At 53.3% G+C, this 13761-nt stretch overlaps 1 pseudogene; it reads left to right on the plus strand.

The window, feature by feature from the left end:
* The first annotated feature begins 183 nt into the window (after positions 1-183).
* On the plus strand, positions 184-2377 carry LOC144329800 (glycine cleavage system H protein, mitochondrial pseudogene; annotated as a pseudogene).
* The last annotated feature ends 11384 nt before the right edge of the window (positions 2378-13761 follow it).

A 13761-nucleotide genomic window follows, 5' to 3' on the forward strand; every position in this document is an offset into this window, starting at 1 on the left:
TAAAATGTCATATTTTAAAATACACATAAAATATCTGACTTCAAGGGTTCTCAGCCTTACAGTAAGTTAATAAAAACTGTCATTTTCTGGCAGGCCCAAGAACCTTAGGACTATGAGTAAAATCTAAAGTCTTACTTGGTTTGACTTTCTAGCCTCAAGAGATTTTTCATCTGAAATTCCTATATGATCAAGGTAAAAAAAGAGTTATATTCCTTTAAAAAAAAAAAAGCTATAATACACCTGTTATTAGATTTTAACTCTATGCACTATTTTTGAGTTCTTATCTACTTTAGACTCGACTAAATCCTAAATTCTTCTAGGTACCTCCAATCCAACTTTCTTCCATAAAATTACCAAAATGAAAAGTGCTCTGTTCCTGAAGCCCACTAAGCTAAAACTAAACAGATATTACAAAACAAAGTCCAAGACGGGAGGATCGCTTGAAGCCAGGAGTTTGAGACCAGTCTGAGCAACAAAGTGAGACCCCTTCTTTGCAAATAATAAAATAAAATGAATTAGCCAGGTGCTATGGCATATATTAATACCTGTAGTCTCAGCTACTTGGGAGGCTGAGGTGGGAGAATCACTTGAGCCCAGGAGTTAGAGGCTGCAGTGAGCTATGATTGTGTCACTGCACTCCAGCCTGGGCAACATAGCGAGACCCCTGTCTCTACAAAAAATAAATTAGCTGGGTGTGGTGGCACACGCCTATAGTCCCAGCTACTTCAAGCCTGCAGTGAATTTGGATTGCCCCACTGCACCTCCAGCCTGGCAACAGAGCGAGACTCTGTCTCTAGAAAAATAAAAACAAAAAAACAGTGACCAAAGCGCAGCATGGGGATCCTCTGCACCCCTCCCTATAAACATGGCACTGGGTGGCGCAGTGTGTGGGGGCTGTGGTCTGCAGCTTAAGCGGGGCCTTGGCACCTGCCATGCCTCACCGGCCGAGGTCTTGGTGGCTGGGGGTGGGCACGGTTTGCACACGGAACCTGCTCTGCTCTCACTGCATGAATTCACAAGGAAGCATGATTGGAGAACAACAGGAAATGGTATGGGAACAGTGTGAATCACGCATTTTGCACAGGAAGCGTTGGGAGATGTTTTTACTGTAGTCTGCCTGAAGCTGGGACAAAATTGAACAAACAGGATGAATTTGGTGCTTTGGAAAGTGTGAAAGCTGTTAGTGAACTCCATTCTCCTTTATCAGGAGAAGTAACTGAAATTTATGAAGCTCTTGCAGAAAATACAGAACTTATCAAAAAATTTTGTTATAAAGATGTTTGGCCAATCGAGATGACACTGAGTAACTCTTCAGAACTAGATGAACTTGGCCAGGTGTGGTGGCTGACACCTGTAATCCCAGCACTTTGTGAGGCTGAGGTAGGTGGATCATCTGAGGTTAGGAGTTTGAGACCAGCCTGGCCAACGTGGCAAAATCCTGTCTCTACTAAAATACAAAAATTAGCTGGGCGTGGTGGCAGGCACCTGTAATCCCAGCTATTCAGGAGGCTGAGGCAAGAGAATCACTTGAACCCAAGAGGCAGAGGTTGCAGTGAGCCAAGATCGTACTGTTGCACTCCAGCCTGGGCGACAAGAGCAAAACTGTCTCAAAAAAAAAAAAAAAAAAAAAAGAAGAACTAGATGAACTTATGAGTAAAGAAGCTTATAAAAAATACGGAAAAATCTATTAAGGAGTGAAAATGGAACCCCTAAATAAACTAGTATGAAATAATTTAAAATAGAAAAATAAAAAACAAAATTAATGAAGTAAAAAACAAGTCTTACGCCTGATACATGAACCACACCAAAAGTTCACCAAATTGAATGACGCCGTAATCAGAGACAACCAAACCACAAACCAAGAGGAGAAGCTGGTGTTTTCCCTGCTACAAACAGCTTTTCCAGCAGGCATGGTGCCTATAGTCCCAGCTACTTGGAAGGCTGAGGCCGGAGGAGTTAAATGTCAGCCTGGGCAACATGATGAGACTCCACTACTTAAAAACAAAAGTTGAAAAATAAACCTTAAAAAACGGGTTTTCCTAGGATGTTGTTATAAGGCTCCATATAGTAATGAGACTCTCACCCTCTCAATGCCACTATTTCACTTGGCAGGATAATGCTATAATTAAAATTTCACAATAAGTAACTGCTATAGGTAACTTGAGAAAACCTGACCTAAAAAAACCAATCCTTTTAGTCCACCTAGTGGGCACATTTGGCATTTTCCCTAACACAATTTTTTGTTCAAATCGTGCTGGTGGTCCCTTTTATAAAGCTGGCGTTCGCTAGTTTAATTCGATCCTGTATGAAATACTACAGAGTGGCTATCACAGGCCTTTTGTTTAATTTACTTCCCTTAGGCTTGGGCTGTTAGTTCAAAAACCATTTCTAGGAACTAAGTTTATTATATTGTTGCCAATTTTTTCATTATAATTTTTAAATGTTGTTCTTACTGCCTGTCTAACCTCAACGAAGCCAACTCTCCTAACAGGATAATACTTGCTCAGCACTTCCAGGTAATGACTAATGCCTATAAAGCAGATGACATCAAACTTAATACTGGACTCCAGATGAAACTGCTTTGAGGCCAGGAGCGGTGGCTCACGCCTGTAATCCCAGCACTGTGGGAGGCCGAGGCGGGCAGATCACCTATGGTCAGGAGTTCGAGATCAGCCTGGCCGACATGGTGAAACCCTGTCTCTACAAAAAAAAAAAAAAGAAGAAAGAAAGAAAGAAAGAAAAATTATCAGCTGGGCGTGGTGGCGCATGCCTGTAATCCCAGCTATTCAGGAGGCTGAGGCAGAAGAATTGCTTGAAACCAGGAGGCAGAGGTTGCAGTGAGCCAAGATAGTGCCATTGCACTCCAGCCTGGACTATAAGAGCAAAACTACGTCTCAAAAAAAAAAAAAAAAAAAGACTGCTTTGAGACATTTTTTCCTTCTGGCCTTGTGATTACACAAATGTGGCCCAGGTTGCTGACATAGAGCCCCCCCCCGCCATGTTCCCTGCAATGTGGGACACAGACAGCTGGCACAGGCCCCTCGCAGCACCAGGGACAGATAAGCCTGGCTGCAGAATGGCTGGTTAGCGATGCTTTTAGAGAAACATCTTGATCAAAAGGGAAAAATGTAAAGCTAATCACACAAACTGGGTCATTCTTGTCCTATGCAATCGAGGGTCAAGAGGCTGGGGGAAGGAGCACTCGGGGCACGTAGAATTTCTGCTGGAATGGCATTCTCTGTAAGCCCGGCTGCTGAAACTGCTGCCACTCCCTGAACCCAGTTTACCTCACACCTACTAAACAACCCGCTGACACAACTCTCACTCGCTTCACCCTCTGCCCTTGCAGCAGGACCAGCCAGTCGGAGCTTGCCAGCTCCCCAAACTCACCAGCGCCAATGAGCTTCCTCACAGAGCAGTAGTAATATTTCTTCTCTTTATAAAACCTCCAGCCTTTCTTCATTTTTTGGACATCTTAAACCACCCAGGCTACAGATACCCACAAATTACACTCCTTTCCCCAAATAAAACATTTTAATTTCAAGGATTCATCTCTGTATTTAACTTCAACACTGATAACAGGGAAATATGCAGCTAAGAGACCTCCAACCCCCAGGCGTTCCCTTCTAAGCACCCCCTTAGTCAGCCCAGACTTTGTAGGGGTGGGGAATGACTGGGCAGCTCCACGTGTGACAGTGGACTCTGCCCTGTCCCTGATCGAAATGACTGACAGCAAGTGCTCCTTCAGGCCCGCCCTCCCCGGAGTTCTCATTTAGCAAATGGCTTTCTAAGGGGAGCACAGTAGTTTGTCCCTATGTGTGGACTGACAATGAATAAAAGCAGCAGAAATCCATGGTGGACTTTATCTCAGCAAATAGAGGACAAAGATCAACAAGAGCTCCTGTAGGATTCGGGACACTGGTCACCCACGTAGGCACGGAAAGGGGAAAATGGAATCCACCTTTCTGGGGCCAACCTGGCAATTTGTGTGCAAAGCACAGGAATTCCACACAAGGAATTTGGCCTAATAAAAGTAATTAGGGCTCGCGTGCTGCCTCAGCCTGTAATTCCAGCACTTTGGGAGGCTGATGCAGGAGGACTGCTTGAGCCTAGAAGTTGAAGACCAGCCTGGGTACCATAGCAAGACCCTAGCTCTACCAAAACAAAACAAAATAAAACAATACAAAAATTAGCTGGGTGTAGTAGCATGCACCTGTCTAAAAAGAAATGTAGGCCGGGCGCGGTGGCTCAAGCCTGTAATCCCAGCACTTTGGGAGGCCGAGACGGGCGGATCACGAGGTCGGGAGATCGAGACCATCCTGGTTAACACGGTGAAACCCCGTCTCTACTAAAAAATACAAAAAACTAGCCGGCCGAGGTAGCGGGCGCCTGTAGTCCCAGCTACTCGGGAGGCTGAGGCAGGAGAATGGCTGAACCCGGGAGGCGGAGCTTGCAGTGAGCTGAGATCCGGCCACTGCACTCCAGCCTGGGTGACAGCGCGAGACTCCGTCTCAAAAAAAAATAAAAAATAAAATAAAATAAAAAAAGAAATGTAATTAGTAACAGGAAAGCTCCAAACTCAGAAGAAAAAAAGAACAAAACAATATTTTTAAACTGCTAAGAAGACCAAAAAGTATTTCAAAACCATGAGGTAAAATGACTTCAATGGCATATAAAAATCAAACTATCAGCCAGGCACAGCAGCTCATGCCTATAATCCCAGCACTTTGGGAGGCTGAGGCTGGGGGATTGCTTGACCCCAGGAGGTTGAGACCAGCCTGGGCAACATAGTTAAACCCCATCTCTACAAAACTAAAAACCTCAGCCAGGTGTGGTGGTGCAGACCTGTAGTCCCAGGTACTTGGGAGGCTAAGATAGGAGGATCCCTTGAGCCCAGAGGTTCAAGGCAGAAGTGAACCATGACTGCACCACTGTTCTCCAGCCTGGGTGACAGAGAGACCCTGTCTCAAAAAACAAAAACAAAAATCAACAATTATAGTGAAATAATTTAAAAAATAACTTTGTAGAGCAAATGCTTCTCAGACCTCGTGGTGAATCAAATCATCCATGAGCTAATACAATCTACAGGCTGGATCTGTGTTTTCCCAGGCACCCCAAGCAATTCTCATGCCCCCACACTTGAGACCACTCCCAAAGCTGGAGGAAGATTTCCAGGGAAAATACCATCTGTAGCCACGAGAAAAGTCATGTCAGCGACGGGTATCCCTTTCGCTCTGTAAACACATTGAATGTATAGAGAAAAAGAGTAGGGAGAGAACCTCCTACTGAAAGCATCAGTTATCCTAGAAGCAAACAGGGATTTTATATCATCCTTCAGTTCACCTGAGACATCAGTTCCATTCATGACTAGACAAACATTTAACATGGTCAGGCCTGGGTCACAGGCCCCTGGGGGTGGCAGAGCCTTGCTACTTCAGGATCAGAGACACCCCCGTCCCTGAGAGCCTGTTAGTAAACGCAGCACCTCAGCCTCACCCAGGACACAGGACACTTTGAGGAAAAGGAAAGAGCCTGGCCTGGCAGGACCTTGGGTCTCCAGGAGCCACAGTGCAGGTCAGACAGGATCAGGGAGGTCTCCATGACAGAGGCATCCTCTTGCTGGAGCCGCACACAGACAGCCTGTCAGCACAGGAGGCCCTAGAATGACGGCACTGGGGGGCCTGGTGAACGTGGTAGGGCCCTGGATCCAGCCCTACCTGAAGCTCTCCTGGGATGTTCATCTAAATGCACCACTAAGATGCCCCACTATGTCTTCTTTCTCTTAAGACCTTTTAACGTTGGGTCATCTAGCATAGGCAACCAAAAGATTTTTACCTAAAGCACTATCTTCCTAGAAGTGGGATTACTGCATCAACGGCATCTGTAGGGTCACTTTGAGCAAGTGTGCGCCACAGGAGCCTCCTGGAGCCGCACAGGGGAGCCGGCCGCACGTGCTCTTCTACCACGAAGGGAGTCTGGAGAGAGTGGGCCGGGCTGCTGGGGGCTCTGGGGCATCGGCTGCCAGCGCGGAACTCAAGACCCAAGCCAGGTCGTTGGCCTCTCGGCCTCGGCTCCTCTCCTCTGAGCAACGTGAGTGGTAACATTGCTGCTCCAGCGGGTGCAGGTGAGGGGGAGCGGGAGGCTCCGGGCAGGCTGGGCGCAGGGCCAGGACACCCACTGTGCTCAATCCAGGGCCCAACTGTGATGCTGACAGTAGGGGAACCTCAGCGGGTCCTGCCACACTCTGGGCCTCAGTTCCTTCTGATCAGGGGGACACGGTCGCAAGCGGTCAGCACCTGAGGTCCCGCCAGTGGGGAGGGATATGGAGTCTCTGAGTGTGGCCACAGGAAGCAAGATTTTAGGAGGCTGCTGTTGGGGAGACTGGAGGTTCAGAAGGAGTGAAGGCACTTGAAGGGAGGGGCCTGGGGCGTGGCCTGTCCCAGGTGGTCCCCACTGGCCCCAACCTCACCAAGCCTTGGTGCCTATGGGAGGGGCTGCCCATGCACCTGCTGCTCCCACTGGGTCTGGGACAGGCACGTGCCCCTGGAGCTGGCTGCCCTCCCAGCTCTGCCCTCCTGCCTCCCAGCCCGGCCTTCCTGCTGCCCAGCCCCTCCCTCTGGCCTCCCAGCCCTCCCAGCTGGACTCACTCAGGCCAGCAGGTGAGCCCTGCAGGACCCAATCCTGGCTGGGGGAGGGGCATAAGGAGCGAGGCCCGAGGGTCTGGCTGGGCTCCTTGACAGTGCCTCAGTGGGTCCTACTCTTGGTCTTGCTGCCCAAATGCACGGCGGAGACCCAGGCCAAGGAGCCTGCTCCTCTCCAAACTTAAAGCAGTCCTGGGCCTTGGCCTCATTCCCTGGGAGGCTCCCAGAAAACCCAGCATATGGAGGGTGGAGCCCGTCCCCACCCAGAGGCCTCGAGCCCAGGACAGCCCAAGGCCTCCCTGATGACTCTCGGATGCTTCCCACGCCTGGGCCAGGGCCAGTGGCTTGGGGGGCTGTTTACCTGACATGGTGCTGTCTCCCCACCCGAGGACGGGGTACTCCTCAGTATCTCCAGCCTCCTACCGCCTGGACACCGGTAGTCTCAGTCCAGGGCTGGAGCACAGGGCAGTCACTGGGATGCTTCCTGGTCCATTCCTGTATCTGGGGGTCCCGCTTTGGTCTTCAGGACGAGTGTCCGGGACAGGGGACTGTTCATCTTCTGAGGATTTGTCCTGCAGGCGCCCGAGTCTGCAGATCTGTGGGCGCTGGTCCTGGCTCCATCTTCCTGGGCTGTCCGGGTTCGGGTCCGGGTCCGGGTCTGGGTCCGGGTCTGGGTCCAGGTCCGGGTCGGGGTCCGTGGCTGAAGCCCCCCAGGTGATTGTCCTGCGCCGTCATCCCCGGGCCGGGTGGGCAGAGGCTCTGCCTGCTCTCAGCTGTTCTCTCTCAGCCTGGTTCCATCGCAGCCGTCTTCCTCTGATTACTGCCGCCTCTCTGGCCTCCTCCGGAACCCGCCCAGGTGCCCCTCGCTAGTTCCCAGCTCCCCTGTCTACCCTGGGCCTGTGCTGTCCCTCCCTGCGGGATTCTCAGTTGCCCCTCCCGTGGGGCAGGTCAGGAGAGAGGACAGGCATGGGACTCGGTCTCTCTCTCTGGGGCCCTCAGGTATGTGAAGAATGTATGATGTGTCCAGACCCCTGCCAGGGAGCCCACCACAGCCAGCGCCCCTCCAGCTGGGAGCTCAGACCCCTGCCAGGGAGCCCGCCACAGCCAGCGCCCCTCCAGTTGGGAAGCTCAGACCCCTGCCAGGGAGCCCACTGCAGCCAGGAACCCTCCAACTGGGAGCTCAGACCACTGCCAGGGAACCCACCACAGCGAGGGCCCCTCCAGCTGGGAGTGCATTCCTCAGTCCCGGTGAAGGGAAGATATGGGATGACCTTGTTGGCTGTGGCTGTGACCTGGGGCTCAGGCCAGCCAGAGTGGGGACGGTGGCTCCCCGATTCTGGAGCTCTGCCTGGGGGACACAGACTGCCCTGGGGCTGGTCCATAGCACAGTTGTCCTCCTGGGGCAGGGACCGGCTGTGGGCAGTGGTGGCAGGAGAGTCCTTGTGGTCTCCTGTGAGGCTCTCCCCACCTCTCCCCTTCCTTCCTGTGCCCTCCATGGCTTCTACCCCTTCCTGATGGCTGTGGCCTTCAGCAAACATCTGCCTCTCTCTGAGCCTCAGTGTCTCCATCTGTCATGGCAGGTGGACTGGCTAGGGGGGCCCTGCTCCCAGCAGCAGCTCCAGGAACCCCCATTGTGGGCACAGACCTGGCTCTGCCTCCCCTGTCCTGAACTGCTTGCGCCCAGAGCTCTGGTCACCCCTCTCCGCTCCATGACCATTCACACGCCTTATGGTCTACAGGGCCGGCCACTCCATGGCAGCAGCCATCATCTGCAGGAGAGGCCTCAGGGACCCCGGGCCTCCGTCCTCCCTGTGCCCCCAGACCTAGTGGACCCCAGGCCTCTCCCCCTCTGACCTTGGAGGTGCTCACGACTTGTTCCATTCCGGCCCCATCTAGGTTCATCCCTACTCAGTCGTGCAAGCCATGGCAGCCTTGCATGTCCCATGTCCCTGCCCGTGGGGCCGCCTGCCCCCCTGCCCCTGTACCCTCTAGAAGGTTCCCCCTCCCTCTGTGCCCTCTAGAAGTTCCCCTTCTCCTCCCCTCCCCCACCACCCCTGTGCCCTCTAGAAGGTCCCCCCTCCCCTCCCCTCACCCTAGGGCCTCATTCCCGCCTCCTGCTCATAAACACTCAGCTCTTTGAGCAAGGATTTGTCTGGGGTTGACCGGTCACATTTCAACTTGTAGCAGCGTAGAGTCCCATGTCCCTGCCCAAGGAGCCCCTGGGCCCTGCCACCCCTGCACCTGCTAGACGGTCCCCTTCCCCTCCCTGTTAGAGCCCTGTCCCATCCCTTCCACAAATGCTGAGGATTTAAGTCTAACAACCCCTCTGGGCCCTCTCTTGGGGCCCTTCCCTCCACCTCCTGGAGACCCCAGGCCCTCCCACCAGTGCTTCTGGATCCTTCCAGGTGAGTCAGCGGTGGGGCAGGTGGGAGGGAAGGTCTTTCAGGCAGCCCCTCCACCCAGGGACCGATGGCCTGTCCTGGTCTCACATTTCTTGCTGGGTTGGGGGGCATGGCCACACCCCCTCTGCTGGCCTAGAGACTTAGGGTCCCCTATAATGAACCTGAAGGGACAGAGCTGGAAGTCAACTGTGTGTGCAAGCCTGGGCTTGTGGGCCAGGATGGAGAGCAGGCACGCCCTGGCCCTGCTTGAAGGCCGAGGTGCTCTCCAGAGTAGGCAGACGTGACCCTGTTCCTGGGGTCTGGTCACCATGGGAAGATGAGAGAAGGGGGTCCTGTGTGGACTGTGGGCCTCAGACAGGGGCACTGTGGCCGCCCAGGTAGGGTGTGAGGAAGGAAGGAGGGAGGGAGGGAGGGGAGTGGACCCTGGATCCCCTGGCTCTCTGTCCCTTAGAGGACACTGCCGCTTGGAGGGCACCACAGTGGGACTTGGCCCAGGCAGGTCAGAGTTGCTTGACCCCAGGGCCTCCTGACCCCCTGACCCAAGGGAGGGACACTGAGGCTCAGAGCCCTGATATCTTGCTCAGGGTCACAACCTGGGGCAGCGCTGGGTCCCAAACCCCTCCCACCCCTGGACTCAGTAACTGTCTGGGTCTCCCGTGGCCTCGGGAGGCCCAGAACGATGGAGTGGGCCCGGGATATCTGCCCAGGCAGGCTCCACCCCGACCCAAGCACATGCCTGCCTGCCGGGGACACAGAGGCCTCAAGTCCAGCTAGCAGCAGGCCTGGGTGACCACGGAACAGGGAACGCACTGTCCCCTTGCCCCCTGGCTGCTGGCGGAAGGGCTGCGTCAGACCCGGCTTCATGTGGAGCTTGGGAGGTTGGGGAGGTTGGGTCTCCTGTCCTGAGGCTCTGGTGAGTGAGAGGGACTGTCCCTGGCCCTGGCCCCTGGTCACAGTTGCCATTGGATGCTGCCGCCGCCAGGCTCTTCCCTCCCTCCCTCCCACTCCCTCCTCTGCATCCAGGGTCCTGCCTCAGTTGGGTCTCGCCTCTCTCCTGACTCCTGTCTTTCCCCCGACCTCCCTGTGGTGGCCACAGTGGCTCCTGCAATCAGGCCTCAGTGGTGCTGGGGGCTGCCTGTGGCTCCCTCCCTCTGGATCAATTCCCGGCTTCCTGTCTGCCCTTTGCTCCCTGTGCTCCTCAGGGATTCCTGTCATGGGTGCCACCTCCTCCAGGAAGTCCTCAACCTTGTGGTTCCCTCTGTCCAAAATCTCCAGCACCCTTAGTGCAGACTCCTCCCCTCCTTTGTTCCTTCTGTTTGCCCATTCTGTCTCCTGGGTCCCTGCTGAGTCCCTGTTGTCCAGTTGTCACTCTTTGGTGTCCAGGCCTCTGTCCCTGCAGCTCTGGTTCCCCTGTCGGTGAGCGTCCACTCATCCCTGCAAAGGCAGCATCTTCAGGGCAGGGGTTCCGGCTCTGCCAGCGGTCTCTGCCCTCTGCCTGGGGCTGCCTCCATATCAACAACTCCTTCTCATGTGTGTGGTGGGGTGACCCCGGCTGGCCTGCTCTGCTCAGGGGGAGGGGAAGTTTGGGGACCAGCACACAGGCTTTGCATCAGCCAATGCCCTCCAGGTGGTGGCTGTGTTCAGGGCCCGGCGCTGAGTCATTGGCCGCCTGGGTCCCGGGACACTTTCTTCCTTTTTATTATCGATAAGTATATTTGTATAGCCTTATGGGGCACACGTGATGTTCTGTTCTGTGTATGAAATGTGTAATGATTGGCCGGGCACTGTAGCTCACGCCTGTAATCCCAGCACTTTTGGAGGCCGAGATGGGTGGATCACCTGAGGTCAGGAGTTTGAGACCAGCCTGGTCAACATGGTCTACTAAAAATCTCTACTAAAAATACAAAAATTTAGCCAGACATGGTGGCAGCTGCCTGTAATCCCAGCTAATCGGGAGCCTGAGGCAGGAGGATCGCTTGAGCCTGGGAGGTGGAGGTTGCAGTGAGCCGAGATCGTGCCAGTGCACTTCAGCCTGGACAACAAGAGCAAAACTCTGTCTCAAAAAAAAAAAAAAAAAATGGTGTAATGATCAAATCAGAATGTTCAGGGCACGCTGACCTGGAGCACTCGTCATCCCTACGTGGTGGGAACACTGCAATCTTTTCTTCTGGCTATCTTGGAGAATGCGGTAAATACAGCTGTTCCATGGCAGCCGGTGACTACAGTTAATGTGAGGCTGTTCCCTGTACCCGTGTGTACCATTGAGCATCCTCTCCATCCGCTCCCCCCAACCCACACGCCCCCCCAGCCTCACGTCAGTATCACTCTCTCCCTCCCTGAGAGCCACGTTAGCCCCCCGCGAGCGTGAGGCCCCGCACGTTGTCTTTCTGTGCCTGGCTGATTTCACTTCACGTCGTGACCTCCAGCTCCATCCATGTGGCCGCATGAGGGGATTCCCTTCTCTTGATGGCTGAGTGGTACTGCATCGTGTGCACCACGTTCCTTATCCATTCTGCCGTTGACACCTATTTAGGTGGATTTCAGCAGCTGAGCAGCGCTGCAGTGAACGTGGGGTGCAGGCGTCCCTGTGTGCTGACTTGTTTCCTTTGATAACTGCTCGGTGCTGGGACTGCTGGATCCTCTGGGAGTCCTATGTATGTAGTTTTGTTTCCTCTGGACACTCTGAGCTCTCCAGGGAGCAGCCCTTCCTGTGGCTCCAGCCCCAAGGGGGCCTCTCCTACAGGGGTGGGCTGGGCAGAGCCCTGGGGGAGGTACCAGGGTGCAGCTGGAGGCCCCAGATCCTGCTTCAACTTGGGCTGGCCCTGGAGGAAGTGTAACTGCTGCAGCCCTGGGGGCTCAGGACCAGCAGCTGAGAGGCTGCCCAGGGCAAGGGGAGTGTGTATGTATATGGCGGTGGTGGGGCTGGCTTTCTCTCCAGAGTGGCCTGAAATCCCATCTGACACAGGCCTGCTTCTGAATCGCCTGGCTGCTTATGAGCTGTGCGCTCAGGGAGAATACCTGCCCATCTCACCAGGTGCCCAGATGCCCCCAGTGAGTCCACCCCACAGCTTTCCACCTGGTCACCCCAAGCCCCAGGTGAGACTGAACAACCTGCCTCACTAGGGAGGCTTCTGGGCTGGAGTGGAGCAGCCCCGGGTGGAGCTCAGGCCTGCAGGTGAGTGTGCAGACCCAGGTGTGTGTGGGACAGAGCCAGCCCCTCTTGGTGACAGGGATGTAGGTACAGGTGACAATGGGAGGCTTAGCCCAGCCTCAGGTGCCTGAATAACTTCAAAATCCTTGTCGTCCCTGAGGCTTTGGACTGATGTGTAACTAGCAACCTAAGAACATTCTTCAGATGCCTGCTGGACAGCCCGAGAGTAGGAAACTCTGGGTCCCCACCTGGCAGGACCCCGCCTCCCCAGGTAGGTCTGAGTGGCCGTGGCTGCACAGGACGTTCAAGGTTGTTCAGTGCACTGTGCTATCAGGATAGTCTTAGTTTTGAAGAAATGGGGCAAATGAAGGGGTGTTTATGTGATAACAAGCGTGCTCTGGGAATAATCAAAAGAGAATAAGCTCGTCCTCAAGGCTGGGCCTGAAGGAAGAGAGGACAGGCTGGGGGATCTGGGAGCTCAGTCAGGCAGAGTTCTCAAGGCAAGTGACTCGTATCTGCCTGGGTCTTCAGTTCCTGTAGAGAAGTTTGACAAGAGCAAAAAAATAGTGTTAACACCACACAAGCTGCTCAGTGTGGATGCGTTTGAGACGTTACAGGCTCATGAATCCCTCAGAGCAAAAGGTTTCCTTTGACAGAAAACAAAAAGCTAGTGGTTTTTTTTGTTTTGTTTTGTTTTGTTTCTGTTTTGGGACAGAGTCTCGCTCTGTTGTCCAGGCTGGAGTGCAGTGGTGTGATCTCTGCTCACTGCAATATCCGCCTCCTGAGTTCAAATGATTCTCCTGCCTCAGCCTCCCGAGTAGCTGGGATTACAAGCACCTGTCACCACACTCAGCTAATTTTTGTATTTTTAGTAGAGATGGGGTTTTGCCATGTTGGCCGGGCTGCTCTTGAACTCCTGGCCTCAAGTAATCCACATGCCTCAGCCTCCCAGAGGCTTGGGATTATATGTGTGAGCCACCAAGCCCACTGGGAGAAAATACGAAGCAAGTTTTCTCTTTTATATCTGTTACTATGACAGATCTTGGAGCTGGTCTCTTAGAATAGAGGGAACGTATTTGTCCTTTGTTACATTCTTGAGTCCTTTTAAGTCTGACTTTGAAAACGCCAAGTTTGTAGCTGTATGTTTATTTATAGTTAGAGTAAACAGAGCTATTCCTTGGTCGCGGACTCTAACTGTGTGTGCGCAGTTCTCTCGTTGTCGCTGCTCTGATCTTGTCTGTCCCACATTCAAGGCAAAAAGAGAGACAGAAACAGTTCTTCGAGGCCAGTCTCTTTCTGGGAACTCCTGGGTGGCCACTGGACTACATCAAGGATTTATTCTCTCATTGTAGGAAACAAAGGCTGCTTTTAAGTAACTGGATGTGCTTTGTGTTCTCCAGGCTTTAGTGCTTTGGGGAACTGCCCCACGGCCGATAAGGAAGGAATTTGGCCAGTATAACTAACAGTAATAGTTAACAGTTGTAGTTCTGGGTTTAACGTGCCTATCACCTGGTGACGATGAGACCAGCTCTGTGGGAGAATCTATCTATCAGTTCTTCCAGTGTCC

This window comes from Macaca mulatta, chromosome 7 (genome assembly GCF_049350105.2).
Source record: "Macaca mulatta isolate MMU2019108-1 chromosome 7, T2T-MMU8v2.0, whole genome shotgun sequence".
NCBI classification, from domain to species: Eukaryota; Metazoa; Chordata; class Mammalia; order Primates; family Cercopithecidae; genus Macaca; species Macaca mulatta.